The sequence below is a fragment of the Carcharodon carcharias genome, chromosome 25 (assembly GCF_017639515.1).
Source record: "Carcharodon carcharias isolate sCarCar2 chromosome 25, sCarCar2.pri, whole genome shotgun sequence".
In the NCBI taxonomy this organism is placed as follows: domain Eukaryota; kingdom Metazoa; phylum Chordata; class Chondrichthyes; order Lamniformes; family Lamnidae; genus Carcharodon; species Carcharodon carcharias.
The window spans coordinates 37,876,507-37,894,546 of record NC_054491.1 but is presented as its reverse complement, the minus strand read 5'-3'; the positions used below and the strand labels follow the sequence as shown (position 1 = coordinate 37,894,546).

The 18,040-nt window shown below is 46.1% G+C and overlaps 1 protein-coding gene across 5 annotated transcripts in view; it reads right to left on the bottom strand.

Moving 5' to 3' along the window:
* Nucleotides 1-18,040, bottom strand: part of st3gal4 (ST3 beta-galactoside alpha-2,3-sialyltransferase 4) — a 189,949-nt gene that overhangs the window by 157,870 nt on the left and 14,039 nt on the right. For all 5 annotated transcript variants that reach the window (XM_041174381.1, XM_041174379.1, XM_041174376.1 and 2 more), the window contains exon 2: nucleotides 10,317-10,406. The gene's annotated coding sequence lies outside the window, so the exon portion shown is untranslated. The remainder of the gene's footprint in view (nucleotides 1-10,316; nucleotides 10,407-18,040) is intronic.

Sequence of the window (18,040 nt, the reverse complement as noted above, 5' to 3'; positions counted from 1 at the left end):
TGCTTCCTCACTTCCAAGTCTACGGTAAAGGTTCTTCAACTTTTCTTCTTAGGTGTGGGTCTCTAGTTAGGCTTTGGCTGCTTTTGGGTTTTCATACCTTAGGATGCTGTTCTGGGTTCAAGCAGCTAGCTGCCTTTTATATCACTGCGGATCACCATGTTGAATTACAGTAGTATCGCTGACATGGATTGCACACATGGCTGTAAGATGGCATAGATTGGGACCTGAACACTGAAAGGTATGGAGAATTTTAGGAGGGATAGAAAGTTAGGAAAAGGTGGCAGGGTGGCTCTGTTAATTAAAAACAACATTAACACAATAGAGAGGGATAACCTAAGTTCGGGAAACCAGGATATAGAAGTGGTTTGGAGAGGGAGGGAGAATGATAAAGGCAAGAAGTCACTTGTGGACTCTAACATTAGTCACAAGTAAGTGCGTCACAACAGTAGGATGTGGCATCAAAGAAGAAATAATGGGAGCTTGCCAGAAATATGTGGCTATTATTATGGGGGACTTTAATCTACATCTAAATTGGAATAATCAGATGGTCAAAGATAGCCTAGATGACAAATTCCATAGAATGTTTTCAGGATAATTTCTTAGATCAGCACATTCTGGAGCCAACCAAGGAGCAAGCTATACTAGACCTGGTAATGACCAATGAGGTAGGATTAATGACCTCACAGTTGAGGTGCCCCTAGGTAGCAGTGATCATAATAAACTGATTGTCAAATTCAGTCATGAGAGAGAGGAGTGGGTCTAAGACTAGTATTTTAAATTAAAATAAGGGCAATTATGAGGGCATGAAAGCAGAGCTGGCTAAAGTGAATTGGCAAATTAAGGGATAGGAAAAATAGCTAATGTAGCTCCTTTATTCAAAAAAGGGAGGAGACAGAAAGCAGGAAACTACAGGCCAGTTGGCTTAACATCCGTCATAGGGAAAATGTTAGAAGCTATTAAAGATGTTATAACAGGGAACTTAGATAAACTCAAGCATGGTTTTGTAAAAGGGAAATTGTGTTTAACCAATTTATTGGAGTTCTTTAGGGGATTCAGTGGGTGTACTGTACTTAGATTTTCAGAAGGCGTTTGGTGGGGTGCCACATTAAATGTTATTGCGAAAACTGAGGGCAGAATTTTACGTACTGCAAGCGGGAACATGCCCATCCCGATCGGGCGTAAAATTGCGCACAATGTAGGGTGAGTGTCCCAACATCACTGCACAATTGAACAATATTTCAAATCAGTGGATGCACGCAAGTGCTGGACCTGCACCCGCCATTAATTAACAGGCCACTTAAAGCCCTTAACAGTCCAATTGATGGTGATTTTTCCTTGCCCATGCGATTTTGCACTTGTCGCATGGGCAAACAGACAGTCAGCAGCCAACATTCTCAAAAAAACTCGTCCACGGGTGTAATAAAAAGGGTCAGCAGCATTGCCAGTGTGAGTAGTGAGGGGTTTTGGAGATAGTCTGTTGCAGGTTGCTTATTGGTACTTGGTAATCTCATCTCTGTTTGGGGCTTCATTGTTTCCAGGCTTCCTTTCAGGACTTATTGGTGTCTGCAAGACACCCAGAGGATTCAGACCTGTGTGGACCCCTCCAGGTATCAGACAGCCTTCCATTACCCTGGTAATGGGTGGTCTCCGCTGGAGGCACCTCCTCTGAGGAGGAAGAGGGGGCAGAAGGGAGAAGAGGCCAGGTGTCCCAATGCAGCTTCCGGGGAGGGACCTGTGAGAAGAAACACAGACACAAGGGGCACAGGGTCAGCAGGAAGTTCAAGGCAGAAGGGGCCATAGAAGGGTTGACAGGAGGCGATGCAGCTACCTCAATATGTCTGAGGTGCAATGCTCCACCTCTCAAGGGAGACAGTGACCTCCATTTGCCAGATGATCAAGCCTGAGGGCAACTCCGACTGTGTGGGTGGGAACTCCATGCCAGGGGCTCTGAAGGTCACAGTGGCCCTCAACCTCTTGTGCCTCCGGTTCTTTCCAGGGGTCAGTGGGGTGGTTCACGTGGAGTCTCCCAATCAGCTGTCCACAGTTGCATCAAGCTAGTGACAGAAGCTCTGTTCAGGCAGCTACTGACCTTTATTCTTTACCGCATGGATGAGGCCAGCCAGGCTGAGCGAGCCAGAGGCTTTGCAGCGTTTCCTGGATTCCCCCCGCGTCCAGAGTGCAACTGACTACACAAGTGGCCATAAAGGCACTGAGTGAGCCGGGTGCCTTCATTAACAGGAAGGGATTCCACTTCATGAATGTGCAGATAGTGTGTGATCACAGGATGGAGATTCTACAAGTCTGTGCAAGGTACCCAGGCAGCTTACATCCTGAGACACTCCCAGGAGCTGAGGCTCTTCAGTGCTCCTGCCCGACTGGATGGATGGCTGCTGGGTGACAAGGTCTATCCATTGGCGAGGTGGTTCATGACGCCTCTCCGCCACCCAAGAACAGAGGCAGAGGAGTGTTACAATACGAGTCATGCCTCCACAAGGGTGGTGATAGAGAGGACCATAGGTCTTCTCAAGATGCATTTACGATGCCTGAACCATTCAGGGGGAGCACTACAATACCCCCCAGAGCAGGTGTCACTGTTAGTGGTTGCATGCTGCACTCTCCACAGAGGAAGAGGATCTTGATGCAGTTGATGAATCCAGTACTGAGCCAGAAGATGAGCACAGTGAGGAGAACACTGAAGGCGTGGAGCCAGACCTCAGTGACCTACAGGGAGGCAGAGATACCAGGGATGCCTTGATCCAATGTTCCTTCAGCTAGGCTACCAAAGATCAGCTTCAACACATGCCAGGGCTGCCTCCTCCACCCCGGATGTCTGAAAGGACCCTTTCATTTGAACACAAAGAACACTCAGTGCCTGTGCAATAAAATTCAGGGCCTATGTACAGCATTACATACTGGTGCTCCCCACGCCAATTAAATTAAAAAAAGGTGAAGTATACTCAGCCATGACAACAAAAACAAAAAACTTCTCATTCTGACAGTTCAATAATATTTACATAAACATTTCTGGTCTTCAACCCCAGACCATTATACATAAAGTCAACATAAATGAATATAAAATCACCGTGACCTGTCCCTCTTGTGCTCATGATGCCTTTAACTTACTTTTGCGAATGCTATGTCTTGGTGCTCCCCCCTCGCTGGCACCGGTATTGAAACAGCCTGCTGACTCTGCTCTCTTGTTGGCCTTGATGACCTCTGGCCAGTGGAGCCTGTGCTGGTCCTGCCTGGGAGGGAGTGGCCAGTGCCATGGCTGGCATCTCCCCAATTGCCACAGCGTCATTGGATGACACGGTCATGGCGGAGGGGCAGAGGAGTTGCTGCCATCATCCAAAGAGCCTGAAGAGATGACAGGCAGCTCATGCACCGTGAGGTCACTGTGGACCTCCCTGCTCACCACTGATGGACGGGCACCTAGCTGGGATACCTCATTCATCTCCCACACTCACCACCTGAGCTCAGTACCTGTGTGAGGGCTTGCAGGTCCAAGCGCAACCCCAGGAACCCCTCATTCTGTCCCTGGAGCTGCATCTCCACGAGAGTTGCCACTCTCTCAATGGAGGAGGCAGTGCGCTCGGCCATGACAGTCAACACAGTGCTAATGCTCCGCATGGACTCCTCCATTCAGAGACCATGGCACACATACCCTCATGGATCTCCACCAAATCCTCCCACACATCTCGCTGGACATCTGCATCTACTGCCTAATGGACGACTCCAGGGACTCATCATCAGCCTTCGACTCAGCATTGTCCAGGTCCCCAGTAGCCCTCCGACTGCTGGCGTCCTGGGCGCACTCTGCCTCCACCTGCACCTCAAGTGTGAAGCGCCCTCACCAGTGTGCACCAAGATACTAGCCCATGATCCAGGGGATGCCTGGACCACTTTTAAACGGGCTGCCGGGTCACCATTGGACTCTGCAGCCAGCAGGCCCCCACCCTAGCTCGGCCCTTCCCTGCCTGTGCGGAGCAGCGTTTCATGTGGGGCGGGCCTTAACTGGCCCATCAGTGTGAAATCGCAGTCGGAGTCCGATAGTGTGCGGCAGACCGTTTCCTGGCTGCTCCCACACATGCCCACCATCCTCAAAATTCGATCCTGAAAGTTCATGGTGTAGAGGGTATCATATTAACATGGATTGAAGATTGGCTATCCAACAGGAAGCAGACAGTAGTTATAAATGCGTGAAATTCTGGTTGGCAGTATGTGATGAGTGAGGTCTGTGCTGGGGCCTCAACTCTTTACAATTTATATAAGTGTTTTGGTGGAGCAGGCTCAAGGGGCTGAGTGGCCTACTCCTGCTCCTAATTCGTACATTCATACGTTCATACAATAATTTAGGAGAAAAGGGTGCTGATTGGACAATCCTAGTTAATTTGCCAACTCGTCCGGTGCCATCAAAAAAGGAACAGGGGCCTAATGGATCCACATGTTTCTGGGTAATTCAAAAAAAATGCACAAGGCTTGGACATATTCCTTTTATTTGCAGGGAATGGGCCCCTGCATAGGAATGTACGTCACTTCTAACAAACGTAAATGAACCTCATTGCTGATTATCTTAAATTGGTTGTAAGTGTAGCTATGAGCACACTCAGGATTATTCAGCAAGTGCTGCCCAATCGCAGAATCACATTGAACAGTAGACGTTTTGTTGCAAGCATGAGCTGGTTGAGTATATTCTGTACCCCGCCTGCTATGAATAACTGAAGGGATGTGCTGTTTGGCTCTAACAGCCAATCATTGGGCTGTGCAGCCTACATGCCCAACATTGCACCAGCACTGAAATTCACACATGGAGTTGCTCAACTGCGTGGTAGGCAGAACATCTCTTTTGGGCTGATGGTGGCATTCTGTTAGTGGAAGACGCCACTCACGTAGCCACTGCAGTGAAACAGCTTGCCTAACCTCTTGTTTAAAATTTTGAGATACTGACTTTCCAGGGTAATTTGAGGTGGACCGAGTTCATTTCAGGTCCAGAAGTGGCAGCCTTTGACCTATTTACACAGCAACCAATAATCTGATCAGGATAGCCACATCCCATAGAACAACTTTGACATGCTCTATTTCTGTGTCGAGCTTGCAAGGTGAGCAAATGGCTTGGGTCCTATTTACAAGATTGCTGATAAGGCCAATTTATAATTGTTTTAAATATTTAAAGAAGAAAAGTACAGCACAGCAACAGGCCCTTCGGCCCTCCAAGCCTGCGCCGATCATATTGCCCGTCAACTAAAACATTTTGCAGTTCCGGGGTCCGTATCCCTCTATTCCCATCCTATTCATGTATTCGTCAAGCTGCCTCTTAAACACCACTATCGTACATGCTTCCACCACCTCCTCTGGCAGTGAATTCCAGACACTCACTACCCTCTGCGTAAAAAACTTGCCCCGCACATCTCCTCTCTGGTTTTATCCTCTCACCTTAAATCTATGTCCCCTAGTAATTGACTCTTCCACCCTGGGAAAAGCTTCTATCTACTCTGTCCATGCCACTCATAATTTTGTAAACTTCTATCAAGTCGGCCCTCAATCTCCGTTACTCTAGTGAGAACAATCCGAGTTTCTCCAACCTCTCCTCATAGAGAATAACCTCCAGACCTGGTAAACCTCCTCTGCACCCTCTCCAATTCCTCCATATCCTTCTGGTAATGTGACGACCAGATTGCACGCAATATTCCAAGTGTGGCCTAACCAAGGTTCTATACAGCTGCAGCATGACTTCCCAGCTTTTATACTCGATACCCTGCCAATGAAGGCAAGCATGCCATATGCCTTCCTGACTACCTTATCCACCTGCGTTACCACTTTCAGTGACCTGTGGACCTGTACACCCAGATCCCTCTGCCCGTCAATGCACTTAAGGGTTCTGCCATTTACTGTAAAATTCCTGCCTGTATTAGACCTTCCAAAATGCATTACCTCGCATTTGTTTGGATTAAACTCCATCTGCCATTTCTCCGCCCAAGTCTCCAACAGATCTATATCTCGTTGTATCCTTTGACAATCCTCTTCACTATCTGCAACGCCTCCAACCTTAGTGTCATCTGCAAACTTACTAATTAGCCCAGTTACATTTTCCTCCAAATCATTTACGTATACTACAAACAGCAAAGGTCCCAGCACTGATCCCTGTGGAACTCCACTAGTCACAGCTCTCCATTCAGAAAAGCACCCTTCCACTGCTACCCTCTGTCTTCTATGACCAAGCCAATTCTGTATCCATTTTGCCAGCTCACCTCTGATCCCGTGCGACTTTACATTCTGTACCAGTCTGACATGAGGGACCTTGTCAAAGGCCTTACTGAAATCCACGTATGTAACATCCACTACCCTTCCATAGTTGATCATCTTTGTCACTTCATCGAAAAACTCGATAAGTTAGTAGAAACAACCTCCCCTTCACAAAACCATGCTGCCTCTCACTAATACACCCATTTGCTTCCAAATGGTAGTAAATCCTGTCACGAAGAATCTTCTCCAATAATTTCCCTACCACTGACATAAGGCTCACCGGCCTGTAATTTCCTGGATTATCCCTGCTACCCTTCTTAAACAATGGAACAACATTGGCCATTCTCCAGTTCTCTGGGACCTCACCTATAGCAAAGGGTAAAACTCCAAGAAGTATGACTAATGGGAAACAAAGCAGCAGGTTAGCGTGTGGGTGGTGGATTCAACTTCATGGAAAATTATGCAAAAACTGAAAATAAAGGAGAGCCCAGGAGAGGCTATTAAAGTCTCCAGAACACAAAATAGGACAGAGTGTTTGGAAAGGGCTAGGAATCTATAGTAAACCCCCAACATTGTGACTGCACCCTTCCTATTCCGGAGCTCTACCCATATTGCCTCGCTGCATGAGCCCACCGAGGTGTCATACAGCTGTGATATTAAAAAGTTTCTGGATTTGGGTATCACAGGGTTTGGCCATAATTTATTGCCCAGCCCTAATTTCTGTGCGGTGGTGGCCGGTGCCTTCTTCCTAACGAGTTTAATACAACCGAGTGGCACGCTAGGCCATTTGAGAGGCAGAGTGAGCCATATCGCTGTAAGGCTCACGTAAACCAGACCAAGTAAAGGATTCTTTTTTCTAAAAAGGACATTGATGAACAGGTTGGTTTTTTTTCCACAATAATCCAACAGCTTCATGGTCATTTTTATTTCCAGATTTTTTGTTGAAAACAGAATTCAAATCCTCAACAGCCTGATCTGAAATCTGAATTGCTAGCCCAGTAACAGAACCACTATTTTAAACAAGAACAGAATTACCTGGAAAAACTCAGCAGGTCTGGCAGCATTGGCGGAGAGGAAAAGAGTTGACGTTTCAAGTCCTCATGACCCTTCGACAGAACTTGAGTTCGAGTCCAGGAAAAAGCTGAAATATAAGCTGGTTTAAGGTGTGTGTGTGGGGGGCGGAGAGATAGAGAGACAGAGAGGGGGCGGGGGGGGGTGTGGTTGTAGGGACAAACAAGCAGTGATAGAAGCAGATCATCAAAAGATGTCAATGACAATAGTACAATAGAACACATAGGTGTTAAAGTTAAAGTTAAAGTTGGTGATATTATCTAAACGAATGTGCTAATTAAGAATGGATGGTAGGGCACTCAAGGTACAGCTCTAGTGGGGTTTTTTTTTATATAATGGAAATAGGTGGGAAAAGGAAAATCTTTATAATTTATTGGAAAAAAAAAGGAAGGGGGAAACAGAAAGGGGGTGGGGATGGGGGAGGGAGCTCACGACCTAAAGTTGTTGAATTCAATATTCAGTCCGGAAGGCTGTAAAGTCCCTAGTCGGAAGATGAGGTGTTGTTCCTCCAGTTTGCGTTGGGCTTCACTGGAACAATGCAGCAAGCCAAGGATAGACATGTGGGCAAGAGAGCAGGGTGGAGTGTTAAAATGGCAAGCAACAGGGAGGTTTGGGTCATTCTTGCGGACAGACCGCAGGTGTTCTGCAAAGCGGTCGCCCAGTTTACGTTTGGTCTCTCCAATGTAGAGGAGACCACATTGGGAGCAACGAATGCAGTAGACTAAGTTGGGGGAAATGCAAGTGAAATGCTGCTTCACTTGAAAGGAGTGTTTGGGTCCTTGGACGGTGAGGAGAGAGGAGGTGAAGGGGCAGGTGTTGCATCTTTTGCGGGGGCATGGGGTGGTGCCATAGGAGGGGGTTGAGGAGTAGGGGGTGATGGAGGAGTGGACCAGGGTGTCCCGGAGGGAGCGATCCCTACGGAATGCCGATAAGGGGGGTGAAGGGAAGATGTGTTTGGTGGTGGCATCATGCTGGAGTTGGCGGAAATGGCGGAGGATGATCCTTTGAATGCGGAGGCTGGTGGGGTGATAAGTGAGGACAAGGGGGACCCTATCATGTTTCTGGGAGGGAGAAGAAGGCGTGAGGGCGGATGCGCGGGAGATGGGCCGGACACGGTTGAGGGCCCTGTCAACGACCGTGGGTGGAAAACCTCGGTTAAGGAAGAAGGATGACATGTCAGAGGAACTGTTTTTGAATGTAGCATCATCAGAACAGATGCGACGGAGGCGAAGGAACTGAGAGAATGGGATGGAGTCCTTACAGGAAGCGGGGTGTGAGGAGCTGTAGTCGAGATAGCTGTGGGAGTCGGTGGGTTTGTAATGGATATTGGTGGACAATCTATCACCAGAGATTGAGACAGAGAGGTCAAGGAAGGGAAGGGAAGTGTCAGAGATGGACCACGTGAAAATGATGGAGGGGTGGAGACTGGAAGCAAAATTAATAAATTTTCCCAAGTCCCGACGAGAGCATGAAGCGGCACCGAAGTAATCATCGATGTACCGAAGAAAGAGTTGTGGAAGGGGGCCGGAGTAGGACTGCAACAAGGAATGTTCCACATACCCCATAAAGAGACAGGCATAGCTGGGGCCCATGCGGGTACCCATAGCCACACCTTTTATTTGGAGGAAGTGAGAGGAGTTGAAGGAGAAATTGTTCAGCATGAGAACAAGTTCAGCCAGATGGAGGAGAGTAGTGGTGGATGGGGATTGTTCGGGCCTCTGTTCGAGGAAGAAGCTAAGGGCCCTCAGACCATCCTGGTGGGGGATGGAGGTGTAGAGGGATTGGACGTCCATGGTGAAGAGGAAGCGGTTGGGGCCAGGGAACTGGAAATTGTTGATGTGACGTAAGGTGTCAGAGGAATCACGGATGTAGGTGGGAAGGGACTGGACAAGGGGAGAGAGAAGGGAGTCAAGATAACGAGAAATGAGTTCTGTGGGGCAGGATCAAGCTGAGACGATCGGTCTACCAGGGCAGTTCTGTTTGTGGATTTTGGGTAGGAGATAGAAGCGGGCCGTCCGAGGTTGGGCAACCATCAGGTTGGAAGCTGTGGGAGGGAGATCCCCAGAGGAGATCAGGTCAGTGACAGTCCTGGAAACAATGGCTTGATGTTCAGTGGTGGGGTCATGGTCCAGGGAGAGGTAGGAGGAAGTGTCTGCGAGTTGACGCTCAGCCTCCACGAGGTAAAGGTCAGTGCGCCAGACAACAACAGCACCACCCTTGTCAGCGGGTTTGATGACAATGTCAGGGTTGGACCTGAGAGAATGGAGTGCAGTAAGTTCAGAGAGAGACAGGTTAGAATGGGTGAGAGGAGCAGAGAAATTGAGACGACTAATGTCGCGCCGACAGTTCTCAATGAAAAGATCGAGAGAAGGTAAGAATCCAGAGGGAGGGGTCCAGGTGGAGGGAGAATATTGGAGATGGGTAAAAGGATCCGTTGAACTGGGAGAGGACTCCTGCCCAAAGCAGTGAGCCCGGAGACGAAGACGGCGGAAGAAGAGTTCAGCATCATGCCGAGCCCGAAATTCATTGAGGTGAGGGCGTAAGGGTATGAAACTAAGTCCTTTGCTGAGCACTGAACGTTCAGCATCGGAGAGGGGAAGGTCAGGGGGTATAGTGAATACACGGCTGGGGTTGGGATTGGAAGATGGGGTGGGGACGGAGGGACAGGCCGGGGTGGAGGGTTCTAGATGGGTGTTGGTGTCGATGAGTTGTTGGAGCTTGCGTTCCTTAGCACTTGAGAGAAAGAGAAAAAGTTTCTTGTTGAGGCGTCGGATGAGCCGAAGGATAAAATGAAACTGGGGGCACGCGCAGCTTTGAAAAAGGGTACGGCGGTGCTGCTGGAGGGAGAGGTCGAGTGTGTTCATATGGCGGCGCATGGCAGTAACCACTATTTTACCCTGCCCTATGTCACTCAGCTGCACAGTTCTTCATGCTTCTATTCTCTGTTAAGTAGAATGCAGCTTTCACTTAGTGCCACCAAAAACAAAGTTCAGAGTGCTTACCTGCCACTTATACAATGGTTGTTGCTGACAGCCTGCAGCATCTGTTTGCAATCTATTGTTACCAAGAAGTCATGAATCTGGCGGAGCTGGCTGAAAACACATTAAGGAGCTTATTAGTGAAGCACCAAGAGTCAGCTTTTCTGTTATTGCTTGTCAGTATAATAAATGTGCTAACATGAGCAAAGATCATCTGGGAAAAAAGCTGGTCTATTTTAAATGCAAAAAAAAAACTGATTGTCAAAGTAGGTATTTCATAGAGTCATTAGTCACAGGAGGCCATTTAGCCCATCGAGTCCATGGGGGCTTTTTGTGGAGCACTCATAGTCCCATTCCCCTGCTCAATGTTGCCCTCGCCCTGAGAGCTTATTTCCCTCAAGTGTCCGTCCGATTTCCTTTTGAAATTATTGATGGTCTCTGCTTCCACTACCCTCAGTTAGCAAGTTCCAGGTCACTACCATTCATTGTGTAAAAAAAGTTCTAACCCACATCCTTCCTTGTATCACTTGCCAAAACCTTAAATCTGTGCCCTCTATCCTTGCATCATCAGTTAATGGGAACAGCTTTATAGTTTCACACTTGGCTGAAATATTGTGAATAGAGGGGCTAAGAGCAACATGAGGTGACAAATTAAAAGCATTGTTAAAGACTACTGGCCAACAGTTTAATATTCCTGTGGTGAATTACCACCACTATACTGCATAAACCATGCACCAACTACCATGGAAGCTGAGCTCTGTCAAAAAAGATTTGAAATAGGACCTTGGCGATTTGTTCACCTTGCAAGCTCCACACAGAAATACAGAACACATCAAATCTGTTCTGCAGGACAATGGCTATCCTGATCAGCAGAGGATCAGAAAAGATAGATAAATAGAGAAGGCCTACAAGGCTTGCAGGGGGTGGAGGGGGGAACAGGGAGGGGATAAGGTGGCTGTTACATTTCATAGGGTTCCATCACATACTTCTTCCAAGCTTTGCTCTGAAGACCGTTTCTATAAATAACTCATGAATAGTGAAGAATTAATGTGTAACTTTACTTGCAGAATAGCTTGCATTTTCTGCTTAGTGTTAAAATCAATTGGAAAATCCAAGATAATATCTGCCAATGCTGAAGTGCTTAGGTGGTGGGTGGGTGTGGTGATGAGGGGGAGGGGCAGGGTGTTAACATGGCCAGTTGGAGAAGGAAAAACTAAGAAGCAGAGCATTTCCTTGCTGAGAGAGTTAATTGACTTTGTCTAGTGACAACCATCCTCACATACACCCAGTTCCCCAGTTTGTTTTGGTGGCATTAGTTAAAACATGAATGTTGGTCCCACTGCACCAGGAGAACTCCCCTGTGGACAGTATGTGGAGTTGGTGAGCTCTCCCGAGCTGGGAGTGGAGCTCATTGAGCTGTCGGGCCTGCAATATACCTCAAAGACCTGCTGTCTGGGATCTTTCTTCTTAATTCATTGACTCCCAGCTGAAGTTGTTTCCACTGACAATTGCCTCACAGCCGCTTAGGTCGTCCGCCATCAGCTATCCCCTATCTATGTGTGTTCAAATACCAATCACCTGCTTCCTTAACAATGTAATTGACATTTACAAGTCTTAACATGTAAATGATAGGGACAATGACAGGGGTCACAGTGATGTAATCAGCTCCTTTGTGCTCCTCTGTGTAAGAACTTCTCATTAGTATGCAAGCCTTTGTCCCTCTCTTCCAATGAAAATCAGGACTCACATTCCAGTCTTCTCCATCACAGTTAGCTAAGCAATAATGTTTGCCAAGCCTGACACATTTACTGTTAAGTGTTTTGAGTGTCCAGTTTACGACTTTTCTTGGACTCTGCACAAAACACCACTCCCAAGAACAAACCTTCAATTCCTACAAGCCATAATGTGACATCGCACGCAACGTTTGGTGATGTAGTGAGCCCAGGGATTCAATAGAAACCTTTGTCTCTGATTTATGTCAAAGTGACTCAAACAGTAGAAAGAAAAACATATCAGTCAGACTGTGAGATTCCACTATGGAGTCTGAGCCCGGCCAGATAGCTGACTGAGGCCTGTGCCACCTTGCACCTTTTCCCTTTTTTTTATATAAATACATTGGGTGTGGGCATCGCTGGCCAGGCCAGCATTAATTGCCCATCCCTAAAATTGCCCTTGTTAGAGGGCATTTACGAGTCAATCACATTGCTGTGGGCCTGGAGTCACATGTAGGTCAGACCAGGCAAGGACGGCAGATTTCCTTTCCTAAAAAGGAAATTAGTGAACCAGATGAGTTTTTACAACAATCGACAAGGGTTTCATGGTCATCATTAGACTGGAAAAATTCCAGATTTTTATTGAATTCAAATTCCACCATTCGAACTCGGGTCCCCAGAGCATTACCCTGGGTTTCTGGGTTACTAGTCCAGCGACAATGCCACTACATCATCACCTCCTCCTGTCTATGTACCTCTAAGTTTATCAAATACAAAAAGTGGCAAAAACAATCAATGCAGAAAAGTTAATCTGATTACAGAAGAAAGAAAAACCAGTTTAAAAAAAAAACTTATGACAGTTACTAGTCCAAACTGTAGTTCTATTTTAAGCTGTACAAGACCAGTTCGGACTAGTATCAGTCAGTGCCCAAGTTTTATTGGGTTTTCGTTCTGCATCTCCCCAGGTGCAAAATTAATATTGACACAACAGTTGGCTAAGTTAGATCAACATGTGTACAACATCTTGGAGTTTTCTTATAATTACAACCACGTTTCCACCCACTACATTGCAACCAAGAAGAACTGAAGAATTAGGAAAGAGATTGTCCCCTAAAGCAGCGACCATTGATCACAGAGATGTCGATCAAGTGGATTCAAAAAGGCACTGTCCTCAGAAACCTCTCTCAAACTTTCAGTTTTCCCCTTGCTACAACAGTCTTGGTAATGGCCAGAAAAACAATATTAAGGAATAGTGTAAAAACAAGATGGCTCACGGGCAGTCCAGCTCCCGAGCAATCACACCTCCTATGCCCCTACACAACCATATACTGCAATTCTTGGCCCTTTCTCCCCCCATCTTCTCTCTTCCACTAGTCATCCCATGGCTCTGATAGTCGACCCTAACTACAATTTAACAGCCAGTTTAAACCTCCCATCCCCGTATGTCTCCTCCTTAGTTTTCTCTCACTGCATCTTTCTCAAAACATGACTTTCAAATTTCTGCATTTCTTTAGATATTAAGACTACGCTTCTGCACTGGGCTAAGATGCGGTGTGTTTCTGAGCTGCCACTTTACTTTAAACTAACTTTGATTAGCTTACATTCCTTCCCTCACCTTGTGACCGGACAACTAATTCTGCTGACTTTTTCACCTTCAGCTTATTTAGTTTCTGGCCAGAAATGATTCTCCCAGGCTGAAGTACATTCCTCTGCCACTTCACGATCTAATGGTGACCATCCAACATCTGTTTCCTGCAACAGATTCTGCACATCTCCTGGATCGTGATCATGCCCACGGAATTATTTTCATCAGCACATGTGCTGAAATTCTATCACAAAAAAACTGTTACAGTGTAGTAGGAGGCCATTTGGCCCAACATGTCTGCACCGGCTGTCTGGAACTAAGTTAAAATGCTCAATCTCCTGCCTTTTCCTCATAACCCTGCACATTATTTAAATAGGAACAATCATCCAATGCCCTCACAAATGCCTCAATTGAACCTGCCTCCACCACACTTCCAGGCAGTGCATTCCAAACCCTAACTACTCACTGTGTGAAAAAGTATTTTCCTCACCTCGCATTTGCTTCTTTTGCAAACCATTTTAAAAACTTGCCCTCTGGTTCTCGATTTGTTTACGAGCAGATCTACTCTGTCCAGACCCCTCATGATTTTGAAAACATCTATCAAGTTCCCTCTTAGCCTTCTCTCCAAGGAAAACAGTTCCAACTTCTCCAATTTTTCCTCATAACTGAAGTGTCTCATCCCTGGAACCATTCTTGTAAACCTCTTCTACACTCTCTCCAATACTTTCACATCCTCCCTATAGTCTAACACCCAGAACTGTACACAATACTCCAGCTGAGGTCTAACCAGTGTCTTATATAAGTTCATCATAATCTCCCTGCTCTTGTACTCTATGCCCCTATTAATGAAACCTAGAATACTGTATGCTTTAAAAACAGCTCTACTTGTCCTGCCACCTTTAATGACCTGCATACATGTGCACGCAGGTCTCTCTGCTCCTGCACAGCTTAGGATAGTATCCTTTATTTTATACTGTCTCTTCACGTTCTTTTGTACCAAAATGTATCACCTCACACTTCTCCGCATTGAACTTCAGCTGCCACCTATCTGCCCACTCCACCAATGCGTCAGTGTCCTTTTGATGTCCTACCCTGTCCTCCTCTCAGTTCACAATCCTCCCAAGTTTTGTGTCATCCGCAAACTTTGAAATTGTCCCTGCACACCAAGACCTAAATCATTTATTCATATCAGGAAAAGCAAGGGTCCCAATACCGACCCCTGGAGAACTCCACTACAAACCTTCTTCCAGCCTGCAAAATACCCATTAACCATTACACTCGGTTTCCTATCCCTCAGCCAATTTTGTATCCACTTGCTACTATCCCTTTTATTCCATGACCTATAACTTTCCTCACAAGTCTGTTGTGTGGCACTGTATCAAATGCCTTGTGGAGGTCCATATACTCCACATCAACGACCTTGCCCTCATCAACCATCTCTGTTACCTCTTCAAATAAACTCCAGCAAGTTAGTTAGACATGAATTTCCTTTAACAAATCTATGCCGACTCTTCTGAATCAATCCACATTTTTCCATGTGACTATTAATTCTATCCTAAATAATTGTTTCCAGAAGTTTCCCCAATTACTTACAATATATATATTAATGACTTGGATGAGGGAAATAAATGTACTATCACCAAGTTTGCGGATGACACAAAAATAGATGGGAAGGCAAGTGGTGAGGGTGACAAAACCTGTCTATATCCCTCTGTAGACTAAGTGAGTGGGAAAAAGCATGGCAGATGAAATATAACGTGGGAAAATGTGAGGGTATGCATTTTGGCAGGAAGAATAGAGGAGCTGAATATTATTTAAATGGAGAAAGACTGCAGAAAGCTGCAGGACAGAGGGATTTGGGGGTCCTCATGCTTTAATCCCAAAAAGCTAACATACAAGTTCAACAGGTAACAGGGAAGACAAATGGAATGTTGGCCTTTATTTCAAAGGGAACAGAGTATAAAATAAGGAAGTCTTGCTAAAATTATACAAGGCACTAGTTAGATCACACCTAGAATACTGTGAAGAGTTTTGGTCCCCTTATCTAAAGGAAAGATATACTGTCATTGGAAGCAGTCCAGAGAATGTTCACTAAGTTGATCCTGGGGATGGAGGGATTTTATTCTGAGGAGAGGTTGAGTAGGTTGGGCCTGTACTCATTGGAGTTTAGAAGAATGAGAGGTGACCTTATTAAAACATAAGATTCTTAGAGGGCTTGACAGGGTGGAAACTGAGAGGTTGTTTCCTCTTGTGGGAGAGTCTAGGACTGAAGGGCATAATCTCAGAGTAAGGGGTCACCCATTTAAAACAGAGATGAGGAGGAATTTCTCCTCTCAGTAGGTAGTCAATCTGCGGAATTCTTTACCACAGGGAGGGCTATAGAAACTGGGTCATTAAGTATATTCAAGGCTGAGGTTGACAGATTTTTAATCAGTAAGGAATCAAGGGTTATGGGGAAAAGGCAGGAAAGTGGAGCTGATGATCAGATCAGCCATGATTTCATTGAACGGCAGAGCAGACTCGTTGGGCCGAATGGCCTACTTCCGCTCCTACATCTTATGGTCACCACCAAAGTTAAATGGACTAGTCTGTAATTGCAGAGCAGATCTTTACAACCTTTTTTGAACAAGGGGATAATGTTTGCAATTCTCCAGTCTTCCAACACCTCCCCCAAATCCAGGGAACATTGAAAGATTATTGCCAGTGCCTCTGCAATTTCCACTCTCACTTCCTTCAATATTCCGGTCCTGGTGCCTTATCAACTTTAAGTACCGACAGCTTATCCAATAAGTCCTCCTTATCAATTTTAAGTCCTTCTTGTGATAGAGTTTCCTCCTCTATCACCATGGCCGAGGCAGCATCTGCTTCATAGGTAAAGACAGATGCAAAGTATTCATATAACATCTCAGCTACACCTCTTGCATCAATGTGTAAATCCCCTTTTTGGTCCCTAATTGACCCTGCTCCTCCTTTTACCACCCTTTTACCATTGATGTGCTTATAGAATACTTTGGGATTTCCTTTTATGTTAACAGCAGTCTTTTTTCATAATCCCTCTTTGCTTCTCATATTTGCTTTTTCACATCCCTTCTGAACCTTCTGTATTCAGCTTGGTTCTCAATTGTATTTGCTACCTGACACCTGTCGTAAGCACTTTTCTTCGACTTAATTTCTATCTCCTCTCTCATCCAGGGAGCTCTGGATTTGTTTGTCCATACTTCCCTTTTGAGGGAACGTACCTTGACTGTGCCCAAACCATCTCCTCTTTGAAGGTGGCCACTGTTTTTCCCACCAGCCTTTGGTTCCAGTCTATCCGGCCCAGCTCCGTTCTTGCCCCATTGAAGTCCGCTCTCCGCCAGTTGATTATTCTTACTGAGTTGACCAATGTCATTTTCCACCATCCTCCTAAACCTTATGATATAATGATCATTGTCCTCTAACTGTTCCCCCACTGTTACTTGATCTACTTGGCCCGCCTCATTCCCAAGAACCAGGTCGAGCAATGCCTGCTTCCTTGTTGGACTGGGCACACACTGCTATACGAAATTCTCCTGAACAGAGTCTAGGAATGCTTGTCCCTCACTGCAACTTACACTACCACTATCCCAGTCTATATGCGGGTAATTAAAGTCCCCCATTATAATAATCCCACAAGGCAATCTTTGCCTGGAACTCTCGAATTTTATTAACTATACTCCATGCATTCACATACATGCAGTGTAACCCTGATTTAGACTTCATTAATTGCTCCTGTACTCCGACTCCATCAGTTAACTTACTATTCTCTATTTTAGTGTTATCTGCTTCTCCCAGCATTTCATGCACCCTGGTGTTACTTTCTGGTTTCCACGCCCCTGTCAAGTTAGTTTAAATCCTCCCCAACAGCACTCGAAAGGAACTCTGTCCTGGCTCTGTTCAGATGCAACCTATCCAACTTGTACAGGTGCCATCTTCGCCAGTTCCAGTCCCAGTATCCCAGGAATCTAAAGCCCTCCCTCCTGCATCATCTTTCCAGCCACACATTCATTTGTCTTATCCTCCTATTTCTGTACTCACTTGCACGTGGCACTGGGAGTAATCCAGAGTAAAGAGATTACTACTTTAAAGGTCCTGCTTGCTAATTTTCTACCTACCTAAATTCCAACTGCAGGACCACATTCCCCCTTCCTACCTATGTCGTTAGCACCAATGTGCACCACACCCTCTGGCTGTTGAACCTCCTCCAAAAGAACATCCTGCAGCCATTCTGTGACATCCTTGACCCGAGCACCAGGGAGACAACAAACCATTCTGGCATCAAGTTGATGGCCACAGAAATGCCTGTTTGTTCCCCTAACTAAAGAATCCCCCATCAGTGCTGGCCTTCCACTCTTCTTCCTCCCCTCCTGTACAGCTGGGCCATGGTGCCACTGGCTTGGCTCTTGCTGCACTCCTCCAAGGATCTGCTGCCC